This window comes from Rhineura floridana, chromosome 5, assembly GCF_030035675.1.
Source record: "Rhineura floridana isolate rRhiFlo1 chromosome 5, rRhiFlo1.hap2, whole genome shotgun sequence".
In the NCBI taxonomy this organism is placed as follows: domain Eukaryota; kingdom Metazoa; phylum Chordata; class Lepidosauria; order Squamata; family Rhineuridae; genus Rhineura; species Rhineura floridana.
The window spans coordinates 24731934-24750537 of NC_084484.1; the positions used below are offsets into that span (position 1 = coordinate 24731934).

Sequence of the window (18604 nt, forward strand, 5' to 3'; positions counted from 1 at the left end):
GCCCCTACACATTGCAGGAAACCTGCAGAGAGTGGAGAACTTCTACGCCTGAGTCCTGGTAGTGTACGCTGAGTACCCTTTTTAGAGTCCCATCTTGAGACCAGCTGAAGCCAGATCCCACCCTAGGGGAAAGAGCCCCCTAACATCCCAGCAATGAAGAAATGACACATGGGGCAATCTGGGATGGAGAAGATCCTGTATGGAGTTGCCAACCAGTCATCCCAGCAGAGTTCCTCTGCCTTGGACAGTGGCTTAACAGACAGCAGGGCAGCAGCATAGTGCCTCTCATAGCTCCAGTTCCATGTTAGGAAGGCCATCACCTCTTGCATAACATAGCTCGTAAGGGTGCAGGAATCTGCCTTGAGCAAGTAGGTTGGCAACTCCACAGAGGAACAATCGGCAGCATCATGGTCACTGCTGCTGGTTGTGGTGTGGGGACTGCAGCGGAACTCCATGTGTCTGCAGGAATGTGCAGCTACGCCAGTATAGCTCACATTCTCTCACCACTGGGGAGAAGGCTCCATTATTTCCTATAGTTTCCCAGCTGATATGACTGAAGTATAAAATTGTGCCCGAAGTCCTATTTTCTGGGAGTAAAAAAATAATCGTAAAGTCAATATAGGCTAAGTGACTTCAGATCATGGAATACTTGACCTATTTTTAAAAAAATCCAGGAACCAAAAGCTAAGTTCAAAAGACTTGACAGGCACACTTTGCAGTCAAGTCAGAGAAAGAACATCTGCAAATAATAAGCTGACGTCTCTTACAAGGCATAGTTGAGACAGTCGGCAGTTTCTATTATCTTGGTCACTTCATTACTTTAGTCATCCAGCCCTGTCTGATGATTTTGTGTTTAAGTGCAGAACAGAGAACATAATTCACAGTGAATAATTTTATATAAATAGTTCATGCTCTCATTTGAGTGTACAGTATGCAGGCAAAACTACAGATTTTTCTGGTTTGGTCATTATTTTAACATGGTTGCCATTGCTTTTTCTGGCAGCCTCCATGATTCAGTGGCTTGAGAGTCAATATCAGCCAATGAATAGACAAGAAATTTGTTTAGGGAATAGGTATTAATTGCTCTCCACTTTCACAATCAGTGAGAAGTCCAGTGGCACTGCTATAAAGTTCAGTTTCCTTTCAGTGAGTTAGCACTTGAGACCCATGGTGCCTTTGTAATCTAGTTACAATTGTCTAAGTAATATTCTTAATGTTTTTAGTTATTGTAAACTGCCCAGAGAGCTTCGGCTATGGGGCGGTATATAAATAAATAAATAGACTCCTAAAAACAGGCAGCAAAACCACCAATCTTGCAGTAGATTCCCACTGACCAACTGCAGGGATGCTGTAACACACATACACACCTTTCCTTGGTCTCCCCCAACTCAAGCTGCAAAAATATCATTTCTCTGCCTTCCCAATAGATGGAGAGTGTCGCCTTCCATAGGCAAAGAAGAAGAAAAATCTAACCATTAATTCCCATTTAGAGATCATCCTGAGTTGCAAATAATCAGTTTGACAAAAGATGGTTACCCAAAAGCCATAACAACAATGAACACTTATACTGAGAGGCTACTTTCTCAGCTCTGAATTGGTCAAAAAGAAGCCCAGTTTTGTATGTACTGTCTAAACACACATGGGATGGTGTGATTGCTCAACCCAAGACTGAGACCTACAGTTCCCAGAGTAGTTTAACAATCAATCCCTTTTTCCAAGGAACTCTGGGAACTGTAGCTCTGTGGGGGCAATAAGTATCTCCTAACAACTCTCAGGCTATTGCCATCCTACCCTAAACACGCCCAATCTCATCTGGTCTCGGAAGCTAAGCAGGGTCAGGCCTGGTTAGTACTTGGATGGGAGACCCCCTGGGAATACCAGGTGCCGTACGCTTAGAGGAAGGCAATGGTAAACTATCTCTGAATACCTCTTACCATGAAAACCCTATGAATATATCAAAAAAAGATTCATAGGGTTGCCGTAAGTCGTAATCGACTTGAAGGCATATGACAACAACAACTCTCAGCACCCTTAACAAACTACAGTTTCCAGGACTCTTTAGGAGAAGCCATGACTTTTAAAGTGGTATCATAATGCTCTAAATGTTTACCATGGATGTGGCCTCAGTGGGCAGTGTGAGGGGGAAAGCATTGCTCACCTGACCTCTGCTCAATTGCATCACTGCAGCTTACTGGGAGGGAGAGGGAGAGAGGGAGGAGGAGGAGGCAGCAATCTAAGCACCAGCCACATGACTGACCAGATGTCAGGTGAACAGTGTCACCACACCATATCATCCGCTACTGGCTTTACTACTTTCAACCTTGTTGCTGTTAGTATGCCTATTTGACAGATGGGGAACTGAAGCTGAGAGACAATGAGTTTCTCAAGTCCACAGGCAGATTGTGACACTTGACCCCAGATCCAGCTCTATCACTCTATCACAATTAAGCTAGCCCTGTTTGAACCCAGATGTTAATTGTCAGATTGTGTGGCCCTATAAAGATGCAGCCCCTTGCTGTCACATGGAACTTAGAAATAATCATCACTCTTATTTTAGGATTCTGTGATCTGACATCCTTTTGCTCAATGAGCTCAGGCTAATTTGTCTCCTTGCTATTCAACACCTGTGTCATCTATTTCGTCTTTCCATTTTATCTGTTTACTGCAGTGACTGCTCTTCCAGCATGCTGGACAAGCATCATCTCACCTTGCGGCAGAGTTAAACAGCTGTAGCTATTTTCCTGTAGAAGAATTAATCAGTAGAAGCCCTTTAGGATAGTTGGTTTGAATAGCCAATGACTGTATCCATATGCTCACTCTAGGACAGTTTAAACCAAAGTAAGAAAAAAGGATGGGTTTGCAAATTAATTAGGAATACCACTGCCACTCAAGCATAGCAATTACTACACGAATGCAAGAAAACCGTTAACTTTTCTGAGAAGGAATTGGACTTTGCTATCCTGGACTGTTACTATGGACTACACTTTTATATGGATTGCTGTGTATTATATGGGGATGCATATCTTCCTTGTCTCTTTGTTTGGAAGATTATAGGGTTAACCTGCTCAAATGAGCTGCCCTGGGTCACAAATGAGAAGTCAGTCAAACATCATTGTTTACCTGAGAGGTAGCATGTCTCTTGTCTGAGAGCAGGAAAAGTAAAGCAACTTCCTGTACAGGTTGCCTGTAACGTACAGGTTGCCTGTAACCTGGGCACCAATTCTTCCTGCTTGCCAGAGCTTGGAAAAGTTACTTTTTTGAACTACAACTCCCATCAGCTCCAGCCAGCATGGCCACTGCATTGGGCTGATGGGAGTTGTAGTTCAAAAAAAGTAACTTTTCCAAGCTCTGCTGCTCGCTGAATCATCCTGGGCAGAACCTGTGATTGGCAAGCAGCAGGTAAACAGAGATAATATCTACAGGTGGACAGTCTGGAGGTGGGTTAGATCAAGGTGGATCTCAGTAAGCTTGGGAGAGAGGGGAAAAACAAGTGGAAAGGGCTGCTGCTTGAGCAGCGTAATGCAGAGTAGTGTAGTGGCAAATTGAGAAGTGCAGGGTCCCTTCATGAGTCATGCTGCGCACCCTCACAGCCACGCCCCTCTTCTGCCCACTCCTCTCCCTTCTCTGATGAATTTGTAATGATAATAAAAAATTGATAATAAATATCAAAAACACATAATAAAAATCAAAATATTTAACATTTTATATATGATGTTTATTACTTTGAGTGATAAAGAATTAAAAATGAAGACAAATTGAGACAGAATGGCCACCATGGGGTGTGTGGCATAGCACACAATGTCTGCCATGGGGGCATGGCATAGTGCAAAATTAGAGAGAGTAGAGCCATTGTTGCTACTCCCCACCTCATGCTTACCCTGGGACATCAGTGCTATTTCTGCTGGTCCTGTTTGTGGCAATCACGCAATTTTGATTCTCTCTCTCTCTCTCTCTCTCTCTCTCTCTCTCTCACACACACACACACACACACACACACGCACACACACACACACACACTGATGCTGTTGTCTAATAACATCAGGCAGCATTCCCTGGTACCAGGGAAAATATACAAGGTGGCCACACTCTCTTGCACACACAGAGAGCACACATGTACACTCACCATACACATACAGATGATGGATATGCATGCATTTCCCTGTCCCTCTCACTCACTCTCACACACTTTCCGCATGCACAACAAACTGGTTGTCTGTATTGTTTTCCCTCAACCTTTCCTGGGCTAAATACATCTATCTCGGGATATGTTTTTAAAAAGTGAGCAGAGTACTGCTTTTGGCAGCTTTGCTGAATAAGTAATTAGTCCCAAACTCAAAACTATTGATGACATTCAATACTTCAATATACTTTGTATGGTAATTTTTAAACAAATCCTGGAATTCCATGTATGTATATTTAAAAATGGGACAATACTTATTTTCTTTGTTAAGTGCCTTTGTGCTTTCAGCAGATGCAGTGATGTTCATGACTAAGTGGTGTATTATTGGGATGCATAATTAAACTATGGAATTCACTGCTTTTAAAAAAAGATTAGACATATTCATGGAGAATCAGTGTATCCAGTCAACAGCTATTGGCCTTGGAACCTCCATGTCCAGAGGTAGCACACCCTTGAACACCAGGTGGAGGGATAAATAATGGAGGAAGTTTATCACCTACAGGTCTTGCTTGTGTGCTTCCTGGCCACTGTCAGTCTGAAGTCACTGCTGGATGCTAGGCTAGATAGCCATGTGGCAAACCAGTTCAGCAGAGTACTTATGATCTTATTTTCAAGAAGGTGCGCTGAGAATTGCAGTCTGTGTCCTGCTCTACACCCACATCTGAATACTTAAGATGCACATGGCCTCCTCTTCAGACCTTTGTGCATTCAGTGTGAAGGTCTGAAAGGGGTTTATAAGTGTTTTTTTATGGAACATAGAAACCTTCCCACAATCTTATCCCTGTCTTATCAGGGTTTCCAATTGCAGAGAGGTTTCTAAGTGCATTCTACAGAATGCACTTAGAAACCTCCCATTAGACCTTTGCACTAAACACACAAAAATCTGAAGGAGAGTCCACATGCTTGAGGGGGCAAGGTTTTGCATTCATGGCCCAGCATCCAGGTGCAGTTTGACTCTTCATCTGAACACACCTGAATGTGCCTCTCCAATGCTGGCTGGTAGCTCCATGTCAGTGAGGTAGTGGAATCTGCTCCGAGTTTTAGTTTGAACTTTCAAGGAGCTGTCCAAGGTGCAAGGCGCAAAACACCTTGGACAGCTCCTTGAAAATTGGATTAAAAACCTGAAGTGGATTCTACTGTTTCACTGACATGGAACCACCAGCCACCTCTGGTGGTTTCCCTTGAAGAGGTGAGTCAGCTCACTCGGTTCATGTCAGCTCTCTCAATAATAAAAGCTTCCTGCCAGCACAATGAAACAGGGATGGGAGAAAGCCTATGCTTAGACAAAGGGGTTAGATTAGGCCACCTAACTAAGCAGACTATCTATCTGTCTGTCTGTTTGTCTATTTCTTTGTTTATTGTCGAAGTCCATTTCAGATTGGTAAAATGCCTAGTTAAAGACACAACAACAGTGGTGGTTGGTGCCCCTAAAAGTGGTACCGCATGAAACACCAGTCACATCTGCTCACCCCAAATTTTCCTTGGCTTGAGGATTTTTCAGAATCACAGTCACCTTCATCATTGATCCTGGGTAGAGAGGATACCCTTTTGGATAATATTACTCTGAATATGGAAGGGTCCTCAAGGAGGTTATTACTATTTATTTAAGGAAATAATTAAAAACTTCTGAACTAAAAATAACTGTTCTTATTCAAGACACATACGTAAACACTAAGATATACACAGAGATTTGGATTTGGTGACAGGGTTATATAAATTTTGGATTATTATGAGAAAATCATTGATCTTCCATTAATTTATTTGAAACCTTACTCAGAAATGTGGTAGCCCCACCTTACAAAGAAGGCTGGTTATCATCCTGTGTACTGGTAAAACACCTTGGCAATATGAGACCAGAGACATATTAAGGCTTGGAAGGTGTGTGTGTGTGTGTGTGTGTGTGTGTGTGTGTGTGTGTGTGTGAGTGTGTGTGTGTGTGTGTCTGTCTGTCTGTCTGTCTGTCTGTCTGTCTGTGTCTGTCTATCTATGACTACAGCCTAAGAAAACAAAAGAAGCTTATGAAGCTGACTGATAAGCATCCTTTGTCAAGTGACATCAAGACATACCCAGTAGTGTAGTGGCAAATTCAGAAATGCAGGGATCCTTCATGATAGTCACAGCCATGCCCCCCTCTGAGATTATGCAGCCTTCTAAGATTATAACATAATATGGCCATGCTTGAATACTGCTTTCTGCTTCTCAATTGCTGTCATCATTTGAATGTGCTTTCTCACTGTCAGAGATATTACTTGAATTACTGAATTCAGTGTCTATGCATTTATCTCCTGCTGCTACCATGCTTAGTGATGTAGATGGGATGCTATCATCAGGATTCACTGTCTCTTCTTCTGCAGTTACGGAATTCTCATTCTCCACAACTTGGCTTTTTGAAGTAGGAACCAATAAAGGCTTGCTTGCAGTTGACACTCATTGGGACTCTTCTCAGTGGCTAACATGCTCCCCATTCATACTGATTGGCTCGTAGGGCACTGAAGACTGGACTGTGCTGGGATCTGGCCCCCCAAAAGTGGTATAAGATCCCCCTGGACAACTATACCCCTGGGTCACATAACCAAAGTCCAGATATCCTGGTCAGAAGCAGCTGGCTTCTGCCCTGTTGTTCCAAGATACAGCAGGGGGACAACCTTATGCAGCATTTCCCAACATTTCCCATGTTATAAAAGCCATAGTACAAAAACTTCACAAGCCTCAGAATCAGGTCCCAAAAGAGACCTGGCTTGCATAGAGATCAAGAACTGAGCCAACCCTTTAAAGATATCAAAAGTGAGTATGAAGGATGGGACAACACAATTTCTAGCCAATGATCCTTCCACAAAGCATTCTGTTTAAGTTAGATGTTTACATTTTCCAAGATATATAATATAAGCTTATTTCCCAGGACAAAAACACATCTAGCCAAATTTCAGTTCTAATGGGGCCCTCTTGGCAAGTGGTTTTGCTTCACATGCCACATGGCTTTGAATCGGAAGTGTCAGGAAGATGAATGAAAGGAGTTGCTGTCCTAGCCAAGAAAGGACCATTTATACTTTGTAATGACTATGCATCAAAAGGATCTACACAAAAGAAAGATCTCATCAGTTCCAACTGAAGATCACATTCTCCAAATCTGGAAAAAAGTCACTGAGCGCTGACTTTTTAGATTTCGAAACATCATTCACCTCAAGCCCTTTTGATAAGATGGGCTAGAAACCCAACAAAAGTAAAATGCATATATTTTTACTATTAAAAATAAGAATACAATGCCATTCTTTGACACTCAGAAGAACTGGAACCATAACATCAAGGTTCTAACTATTAAAAAGTGGAGGATAGATGCAATGAGATGGCCATGTCTCCAAACGAAAGAAGATAAATTGTCAGATATTGAACTTTGAGGGCATTAAGCATAATACAATCTGGACATGACTTGTATGTAATCCCCACACTGATTACTCTGTAATATTCCCATTAATTCCTAATTAAGTGAAGAACAGAGGTTCTGAGACTTTAATACAGAGTTACTTAATCCAGTTTGCAAAATTTAGGCATTTCTATCCAACTTATTTGCTATGACTCAACTGCATAGAAAAAGCTGCTGCATTATACTGGTAAAGAGGCAGGACAATGTCTCTTTGCCTATCCTGCTTCTAAAGGATGCCCTGCACCATGTTCAGTACGGTTGCTAACTGGTCATCATTGTTCTAGTCCAACCAGTAACACCACATTCTGGCAGGTAATCAGTATTGGGGTCTGAGATGACAGTAGAGCTCAGAGCTAGCCTGAGAAAGATTTTGTGCTGCTTCCCCCTCTCCCCCACCAAGATGCCAGGGGCTGCATGCTACTTCACAAAGTTCCACTCTGGCTCTGTCCTTTGGCTCCACCCCAAACCTACCTTATTCCACCCTGACTCCGCCTCCTGACCTGCCATTCCTTCCAAGCCCTGAGCTGTCAGATTCTGCTCTGGCTGCACCTGCAGGTGGGCAAATGGTATCCTTATTATGTTGCATCATGACATCACAGAAATAGGAGAGAGTAAAGACCTCTCTCTTCTCCCAGTGTCCACAGAGCAACCCACCAAAAACTGGTTACAGTACGACACACAATCAGCATGTAGGTATGCTACATAATGGTGTCCAATATCCACCTAATGGACAGGCTGCCCTTATGCATGCATCTACTATCATTGCCTGACCCCAATTTCAAAGGAGCAATTGCCTCCTATTGCATACATCCAATTATATCCTCTCTAAAACAAACATTGCCACTCGTGTAATTCTGTTCAGCCCATCATCGTTTCAGCTGAACCTTTCCTGACTTACCTGCTCTAACATTAATGGTTTCCAAATGCTGCAGATTTAAATCATCAAAATGAAAATCTTTCTGTCCACATCCAGTTTTAAAGACTACCTTTGTTAGTTAAAGACTAACAATTGCTCCAAGCCTTTGTCATTAAGCAAACTAAACTTCAAATAATATAATAATAAAATATATTTAATCAACTCAATGCCCAACTCCAGTAGCCCTTAATCTCCCAGAATTATTATGACACCCACTATCCCCTCGTAAGAAAAATTCCAGAAAGCAATTTCCCAGTGCACGAAAATGCACTATTTTATGCATTTCTGTCATATTAGAAAGCAGCAGGTATATGTCTAACTGTTAAGGAGTTTCCACAGGCAGCATATCATATATATGACAGAATATTTGGCAATGCCTCTAGGGTACTGATAGGGTACTGATAGAGGACTCTTGGCCCATGGGCCAAATTCAGCCCCCTGAGTTTTGCATTTAGGCTATATTTGCTCTTGTTCATTCCTCTTGTTCATTCCTTCCCCAGCCTACCTCGAGCCAATTAATTATATGAACGAGGGCTGGCTGGTAGGGAGGGGTAGAAATTTACTTGCTTCACATTTTAATGCAAACCTGCCTAATGCACACCTTCCCAAACTGATATGGGAACCAAAGCAAAGCGATCTTTCAAAATTCATATTTTTCTGAATTCTGTTATGGTATTCTCTAGCAAATGAAAAAGGTACAAAGCACACATATTAGGAGAAAGTGTGCAAAAATACTTATAATTACTGTAAAGAAATCACAAAGTGAACATTAGAGAACATTGCTTGCAAAATTGTGCATATTAAGGGAACTTACTATCAAAATGGGTATGTTATGAAATGTACGTAAAAGTATATGCATTTTCATGAGGGTTGTTTATTTTTAATCATGAACTGATGTGGAAATGGGGAGAACTGAGCTCAAGACTGGAAAAATTGGAGACTGAGAGAAACTGTGGTTGACAGAGGCATCTATCTTGCCGGGCTGGCAGCTCCACACTCCCTGCTCCTCCTCTGTCAGCCTTAGCCAATTAGGAGTGTTACCACAACCTTCCCTCCTGTAAGTTGGTCAATTAAGCTGGGCCTGGCCAGCCATGCTATGACCTCCTGCTGTTTCAGCATCATCATTTTCTCTCTCTTTCCCCTTCTTTTCCTCATAATAGACAATTAGAGCTTAAACCTGGACCAGAAGCTGAATCAATGGACTGAAGGCACAGGCTCCCATCTAAGCCCTGCCCTCAGTACAGTGGTGGGTGGTGGCTCCATGTCAGCGGTGCAGTGGAATCCACTCTGTGTTTTAGTCCAAACTTTCAAGGAGCTATCCAAGGTGCTAAGCCTATTGTGGGAATCGCCTTGTGAGTGGCCCTGTCTATTTAGTCTACAGCCTTCCCCATGTTGAGTGGGGAATGTGAGCAGAACCCTCTATGCGATCAGAGACCCTGCCTTATGACCTCTACCTACACGCACTAAGATATTTGGGAGAGGCCTTTTGCATGTCCCTCTGCCATGTGAAATGCAGAGAGCAGAGATTGTGATTGGGCCTTTTCAGTAGCAGAACCCAAACTCTGGAAAATCTGATTGTGTCTTTAAGCACATTCATGCAAAGAGTGTGCTTTGTATAATATGGCTCCAGGTCTTTGTTTCATTTTTGCTGGGTCATAAGTAATAAATAAGTAGCACAGTGACAGATCATTTACCAGCATGCAGAAGGCCATTCTAGGGCCAACCCCTGGCACGAATCAGGTATCAGGCAGTGGAAAAGACTCTCTGCCTGAATCCCTGCCAAAGTCAGATTGTCCGGAGCACAGTCTTGTCATGTTTTGTTGGATGAGTTTCAGTTGGTTCAGTTCGAGGACGTGGACAAGGGGCTTGGACAGGTTCGTGCGACCACTTCGGTACTGGATCCTTGCCCCTCTTGGCTAATTAAAACTAGCAAGGAAGGAACAGTTGGCTGGGCCAAGGAAGTGATTAATGCCTCTTTACGAGAGGGAGTGGTCCCTGGCTGTCTGAAAGAGGCGGCAGTGAGACCACTCCTGAAAAAACCTTCCTTGGACCCAGAGGATTTCAGCAGCTACAGACCAGTAGCCAATGTTCCGTTCCTGGGCAAGATCCTGGAACGTGTGGTTGCTGACCAGCTCCAGGCACTATTGGATGAAACTGATTATCTAGATCCATTTCAATTGGGGTTCAGGCCTGGTTTTGGCACTGAGACTGCCTTGGTCGCCCTGTTTGATGACCTATGTCGGGAGAGAGACAGAGGGAGTGTAACTCTGTTGATTCTCCTTGACCTCTCAGCGGCTTTTGATACCATCGACCATGGTATCCTTCTGGAGAGGCTTGCGGAGTTGGGAGTTGGAGGCACTGCTTGGCAGTGGTTCCGCTCCTACTTAGCGGGTCGCCTCCAGAAGATAGTGCTTGGGGAACATTGCTCGACACCATGGGTTCTCCAATGTGGGGTCCCGCAGGGTTCGGTTCTGTCTCCCATGCTTTTTAACATTTATATGAAGCCGCTGGGGGCGGTCATCAGGAGTTTTGGAGTGCGTTGTCATCAGTATGCTGATGACACGCAGCTCTACTTCTCCTTTAAATCTTCTTCAGGTGAGGCACTTGACGTGCTGAACCGTTGCCTGGCTGCGACAATGGACTGGATGAGAACTAACAAACTGAGACTCAATCCTGACAAGACTGAGATGCTGTTGGTGGATGGTTTCTCTGATCGGATGGTGGATACATACCCTGTCCTGGATGGGGTTACACTCCCCCTAAAGGAACAGGTGCGTAGTCTGGGAGTCATCTTAGACTCTTCCCTCACACTTGAGGCTCATGTAGCCTCAGTGGCCCAGAATGTGTTCTACCAACTTCGGTTGGTGGCCCAGCTATGTCCCTATCTGAGTAAGGAGGACCTCACATCAGTGGTACATGCTATGGTAACCTCGCGTCTGGACTACTGCAATGCGCTTTACGTAGGGCTACCTTTGAAGACGATTCGGAAGCTACAGCTAGTGCAAAATGCGGCAGCCAGACTGCTAACAAGAACTAAGCGGTCTGAGCATATAACACCTGTGCTAGCCCGTTTGCACTGGCTTCCAATATGCTTCCAGGCCAGATTCAAAGTGTTGGTACTTACCTATAAAGCCTTATACGGCGCGGGACCACGATATCTGTCGGAATGCCTCTCCCGATATGAACCGGCCCGTACACTATGGTCTACTACGAAGGCCCTCCTCCGGGTTCCGACTCATAGGGAAGCCTGGAGAGTGGTGACAAGATCTAGGGCCTTCTCAGTGGTGGCCCCCGAACTATGGAATGGTCTTTCCGAGGAGGTGTGCCTGGCGCTGACACTATCATCTTTTCGGCACCAGGTTAAAACCTTTCTCTTCTCTGAGGCATTTTAATTCCTGTTAATTCTAAATTATTATATTTTGATTTTAGACTGTACAGTTTTTTGTACAGTTTTGTATTGTGATATACTGTATTGTGTTATTTTTATTGTATTTTTAATGTTCACCGCCCAGAGAGCTGTTGCTAGTCGGGCGGTATATAAGCTTAATAAAATAAATAAATAAATAAATAAATAAATACTGGGCTAGTTGGACAATGGACTGATTTGGTATGAGGCAGCTTCCTAAACTGAGGGGAAAGGATTTCCTGCATTTCTATATTCACAAGCTTTATTTACTATATCAAAGATTCAAGAGATTCTTTGTCACATAACCGACATAAGTGAGTATATTTTAAATCACATTTTAATGATGTAAAGTTTTGCCTAGAATAGAGTATTATATAGCCATGAGAATGGCTGTTTGTATACTGTAACCAGCATGAATTGTTCACATTCCAACATGTTAAATTGAAAATACCCTCCATGCCATTCTGCTGCTTCCCATAAGTTCTTTTCAAAACAAAGTCTTACAAAATTTATACTCCTGAACTTAGAAATGCTTGCTTAACAACCCTCTAAGTTTTCATGGTGATACACAAAACACTCAGAGAGAATCTAGAGTTCAAAGTGTAAAACAAGAGGAAACAAATCCAGACCCTTGTTGGACTTTTTTCTGACAGTGGTCTCATCATTTGTTGAAATTAATTAGAAATCAGTCATGTTTACAGAGTACCTGTAATCCTATTACTGATCTTGCCCTCTGACCTTCATTCAGTTTCAAAGTTAAAAAAAATGCAAGGCTGATTTTTAATTAAATTAAGAAATTTAACATTGGAGTCTATGATAGCACAGGCATGCTCAGTGAGAACCAACTGTCAGTGTTTTAAAAGCCAGACTAACAGGTGTTTGGTTTGTCTAATCAGGGGCCACACCCAGGCCTGATATTTTTTCCACTTTAAAAAGTCATGGTTTCCCCCAAAGAATCCTGAGAAATGTAGTTTGTGAAAGCTGCTGAGAGTTCTTACGAGACTCCTGTTCCCGACAGAGCTCCTGTGGCCAGAGTGATTTAACAGTCAGCCCCTCTTCTGCCCAAGATGCATGTGTTCAGCCTGCTATGCTTAAACCACTCCAGTTAAGGAAGGATGGTCACAGTCAATTAAAAACATAAAGCACATCTAGAAATTTGCTAGAATATATTTCACCTCCCACTGCTTTATCTTGGGCAAACTGAGACGTTCCTCATGCCCACTGGAGACTATTCTGCAGAATAGTCAGTGTCATTATTCCACAATTGTTCTTGGAGTTTTTTAGTGTAAATTATGCAAAGTGTTGCTGTCCTTCATATATGCACAGAAACAGAAGCAAAAGAAAATAATTTACTATAGGAAACTTCACTAAAATTGCAAAGTAAATCAAACATATGTTGTGTAAATTTGTATATTTGTTAAACAGAGAACAACAGCGGTCTGAAATGCGCATGTGTAAGTGTGTGTGTTTCCCTAAGAAAGCAGGCTTTTACCCTGCATTGAGTTCACTGAGACTTAAGACTTAGTAAAATAAGAAAAGCTACTTTATTTATAGAAATACATAGTAGATAGAAAGGCATACCTAGTTCTATCTAACTAACTAAGTTGGAGGCGCAATGCCCAGGCTTGGGAGTTACCCTCATGGCTAGGAGAGAGAGAGAGCAGAGACAAAGGTGTCTCCTCTCTCCCGGACACTGGGAGAAGAGAAGAGAGAGCGGAAGGAGGAGGGGCAGATAAGCTTCCCTAAAGACATAGTCTAACAATGGAAGGAAGTCAGTCAGAGCATCACAGGTAAAGGTAATCAAGCCTAACCATATAGAGGACCCTAACTTTATCTCCCTTCTGGAATATAAACAAAAGAACAAAACAGGAGTTGCTCTTGCCCCACTTCCAACATATGTAAAGTGGCTATCTGAACTATATCAACTGTCTTAATATTGTTACTTCCTCCCTGTTAAAACAAGATCAGCACAGCACATGTTTCTGTTATTTGGGCTGAATGCAGGTGTTGCCACCACTTATGCTCAGAGGCACGTTACCAAATTTTTCTAAGCTACACAGGAAATGGATTGGACTGTGAAAGACCATCCCAAATGGTGTTTGCATTTTGACAAATTTGTAGGGCAGTACAATATCTCAGAGAGGAGGTCAGGTCTCCTGCTCCCCTGGTGTATTCACTATAGCTGCCCAATTTCCCTGTTTGCTATATCTTATTTCCTGTAAGCTCTTAAACTGCAAGGGTTTTCTGCCTATTAGTTAATTATATCTTAGGCTGCAATTATAGATCAACTTACCTAGGAATAAGTCCCATTGATTTTAATGGCACTTGCTTCTGAGTGGATATGTATAGGATTGCAGTGTTCACATACCAAACTTGCAAGCTAGCCTGCCTGCACATTTCCCTCAATAATTCTGAATTTGCAGCTCATGCTGGTAAGCTCTGAACTTCATAAATGTAATTCTTTCCTACATCTTCTGCAGTCTCTCATGTTTTGGTACATTGTCTGGCACAGGTCAGCCTAGCAGATTCACAAGCAACCTATGTAGCCTTTCCAACATTGCATATTTTACCAGATTCCTATCACTGTATTTAAAAGAAACTGTACACCCAAAGCTAAACAAGGTGAAGGCTAAAGGTAATGAAAATACAGAAATATCTCCCAAGTGCTAGAATGGGAATGAAATGGATAACCTGAATATTCACTTAAGCATTAACATGATTAAATAATCTGTGGTGTTCTAATCATGAATACAATACAATGCGTAATCAAATGAAATAATAACTTTCTCAAACGAGAATATCACTCATAATCCCCGTATAGCTTGCACTCTCAACACTTGATAGATTCTTCTCTGATTTTCTCTGTAGAAAGGAAACAAAGGGTAAGTGACAATATTCACAGCTTTCTTCTGAAAATGTGACAATAATATATTCTGGCATTTGCAACAAGAGGGCATCCAGTATGAATGAATGAATGTGGCCCAGTGATTAATGAATCGGATGAAAATCTGAGAGAAGACCTGGATTAAAATCAGGTCTGCCAAAGACTTATGGGGTTGTATCCAAAAGTGCTGATGGAAGCAAGGGCGTAGTCATCCAAAGTCTCAGGGGGTCTCAGACCCACTACTTTTTTGGAAGCAGGATCCCAGCAGGATCCTTATGTCTAGTGTCCTACAACCCAATCAGCATTAAAGGGGAAAATGTTAGTCACTGAGAAGAATCTTCTAACTTGCTTCCTTGTCCTTTCCTGCTGATTGGGGTCAATCAGAGTGAAAGGAGGTAAGTCAGCCATGGAGAAAACTCTTTTCAATAGCTAACAATCTCCCCTTTCATGCTGATTGGCTCCTATGGACATCTGTTGTTGTTGGGGAAGACATTAAAAAGATCTCATTCTCAAACCAGCAGCAAAAGAAAAAAGGGGGAGGGTGTAGCTGTGACCATCATGAAGGGACCCTGCACTTCTGAATTTGACTGGATCCACTTCTGAATCCATGACTGGATGAAAGGCTCTTTGATCCAGCAGAGCCTTCTATCAGTGGAATGGGGAAGAAAGCTATTTTTGCCAATTCCCCCAGTAATCTGTGTGGACACCAAATCTTTTTCAGAGGGTTAGAAGATCCATCAGAACAGGGTACAGAGCTACAGCTTGGGAAGGGGGAATTGGTAAAAATTGCCTCCCTCCCTGTTCTGGTGCTGGAAGGTTCTGCTGGATCAAATATATTTCTGTCTGCATGAGAGACACCAATAGCCTTTTGGTAAAGCCCTGTATTTCAGCCTCTGCTCCACTTCTGCAAAATGAAAATATATGTGAAGACCTACTTCATAAAACCTGTTCATGGAACATGTCATGCATAGGGAACATGTGTGAGGTCAGGATCATGCCTGCTGGCCTCATCCCTAAGTGATTGGTGTTTAGTGCCCCTTATGAAGAGATCCTACACCACATACAATACACATGTATGTTTGTCCAGGTGATTAGGGACCCTCTTTTTTTATGAGGTCCTCTGTTGCACATACAGTGTGTACAGAGCTTGGAAAAGTTACTTTTTTGAACTACAACTCCCATCAGCCCCAGCCAGCATAGCCACTGGATTGGGCTGATGGGAGTTATAGTTCAAAAAAGTAACTTTTCCAAGCTCTGAGTGTGTACATGGGGGGAGGGGCTATTTACAAGCTCAGGGGTTGTAAACAGGTTCATGGCCGGAAGGTCCAATTCTGAACCACTATCACCCCATTTCCTGTATTCACCATGGCATCTGATCAGGGCTACAGTATTGCCATGAAGTCATTTAGTACACAGCTAGTGATGGGAGAGAAATTTGATTTAGCTTGCATTAAAGGCAAACCTCCTTAATTCACAGTTTTGAAATAATATGCAAATGAAAATGCAGCCATCTTTCATACTGGCATTTCTCTGAATTTAGCAGTACACGTGTGTGTAAAATAATGCATATACTAGGGTAAAGCATGCATAAAATGCATATATTGGTGAAAATAACATACAACAGAGCTTAGAAAAGTTACTTTTTTGAACTACAACTCCCATCAACCCAATCCAGTGGCCATGCTGGCTGGAGCTGATGGGAGTTGTAGTTTAAAAAAATAACTTTTCCAAGCTCTGCATATAAAATGCATTATATTATGGAAAACATACATTTTAGAGAAAATATGCTTTGCAAAACACAAAAATGTGTACCTTAGGAGAACTTCACACTAAAAGGCTGGTGAATTTTCATGAGGGCTTAAAAACAACCCCTCAAGCTGATGTGGAAATGTGGAGACTGAACTGAAGGCTGGAAAAATGAGAAAATGAGAGAAAATGAAATTGACAGATTTGCCCATCCCTAATCCATCGTATGTTCTAGTGAAAACAGCAGCAGTTTTACTCTTGGTGCTTCAGAAATTGTCAAAATGATCTTGTTTATTGCTAGTTTTAGAAGCTGACTCAGGGAAGTGATATTTGCTCCATTTACAATTAGTTTGACACCCTCCTGAGTGTAATAGGTTGATAATGATTTCTAGATGAAAGTTACTACAACTTTCTCCCATGTAGTGTTGCCAGGTCAGAAGCATCCCAAACCCTGAGACTTCAGGGGCGGGCCCTAGTGATGTCATGGGGGCATGCCCTAGTGATGCCATTAAGCATGATACATTAACCATCAACCACAGTTGCTTGGAACATACCACTCAAAAAAAATTCTGGAAATTAAGATAGAAATCTTAGCTAAATGAGGGTGTTTATAGGTCCAGCGGAAGTGACGGGATCATTTCTTCTCACCTGCTTAGAGATCTTGAGTAAGAAACATTTAATATAGCCTACTTGCTTCTGGTCAGTCACCAGAAAGCCATTGGAGGAAGAAGGGAGCCTAATGTTGTGGAGATGTTAGATGGGAGCACTCAGGAGTAAAGATGGATGCTCCTGAAGACTGCAATTCTAAACTCACTTAGGGACTAAGCCCCAGAGAACTCAACAGGACTTACTTCTCAGTAGATATTGTTAGGATTGTGCTGTTGGTAAGGCTTGACTAGGGATCCTCTGCAATGATATTCATCTCAAAGCAGAGTTGGCAGCCCCCCTGCCTGGAATGCTTTGCCTGCCTTTTAACGTGGCTGCTCCAAACCTCTTTACAGATTTGACCCTTCACTGCAGAGAGAGGTTTGATAAATGAGTAAGAGTTAAGAAGATTCTCTACTATTTCCTGCCTACTCTGTGGGTTGCTATAAACTCACTTTGACAGCCAACCCAATTCCAGTGAGTAATAAATGACAGAGAGAAAAAATACATGGTTTGGTCTACCTTCACAGGCAGTAGATTGGGAACAACAGTGATTGAGGCCACATTTCCCAGTATATGAATTCTCTTATACCACTGTTGGGCAAGAAACAAACCATCATGCAAATAACAAGGTGCATCATCAGTGGATTTAAGGAGGTTGAGCTGACCACATGGAATCACTGTTGTTGCTTCTATGCATGTTAAGGGAGTAAGGTCAGAGGTAAATGAAATGCAAATAGAAAAAGAAAAAACAAAAGACAGTGATGATTTCCTAAATGCACTGCCATACCAACCACAACAAGATTGTTGTGAGTAAGACAGAAAACTCAGCATCCTGCAACCAGTCAGAATTCCTAACTAAAACTAAAAAAATTCTAGCAGCCAGTCAGTCATGTCACAGAAATCCCCATGCAGCACAACCTGACCCAGGGGCTACAGTTAGCGCAGAATGCTGTGGCACGATTGATGACTTGAGTGAGACCCTATCAGCACATAATACCTCTTTTCTGAAATCTGCACTGGTTGCATGTGCTTTCCATTTTACAGGTGCCACATAGTACTTGTTGTGCTCTTGTAAGAAATTGATCCTTTAGTATGGCAGTACCTACACTTTGGAATTAGGCAGGCATCTTCATTGTACTCATTTTGGCACAAGCTAAAAACATTTTTGTTTAGGCAAGGCTTACTCAGGCATGTAGAAGCTATTATGTTTTTTTATCTATTTTTAACTCATTGTTGGTATTATTATTTTAAATGTTTTTTAATACCTGTCTTTAACTGAGGCCATTTGGTACCATCTAGCTCAGTACTGATGACATGGACTACCATTGGCTCTCCAGGATTCCAGGCAATAGTCTCTTCCAGAGATTGAATTTTGGACCTTTGCATGCAAAGCATGTGCCCTA

General features: G+C 42.3%; 1 pseudogene; it reads left to right on the top strand.

Annotated features, from left to right (window-relative positions):
* Positions 1 to 1774: 1774 nt before the first annotated feature.
* On the top strand, positions 1775 to 1893 carry LOC133386294 (5S ribosomal RNA; annotated as a pseudogene).
* Positions 1894 to 18604: the final 16711 nt, after the last annotated feature.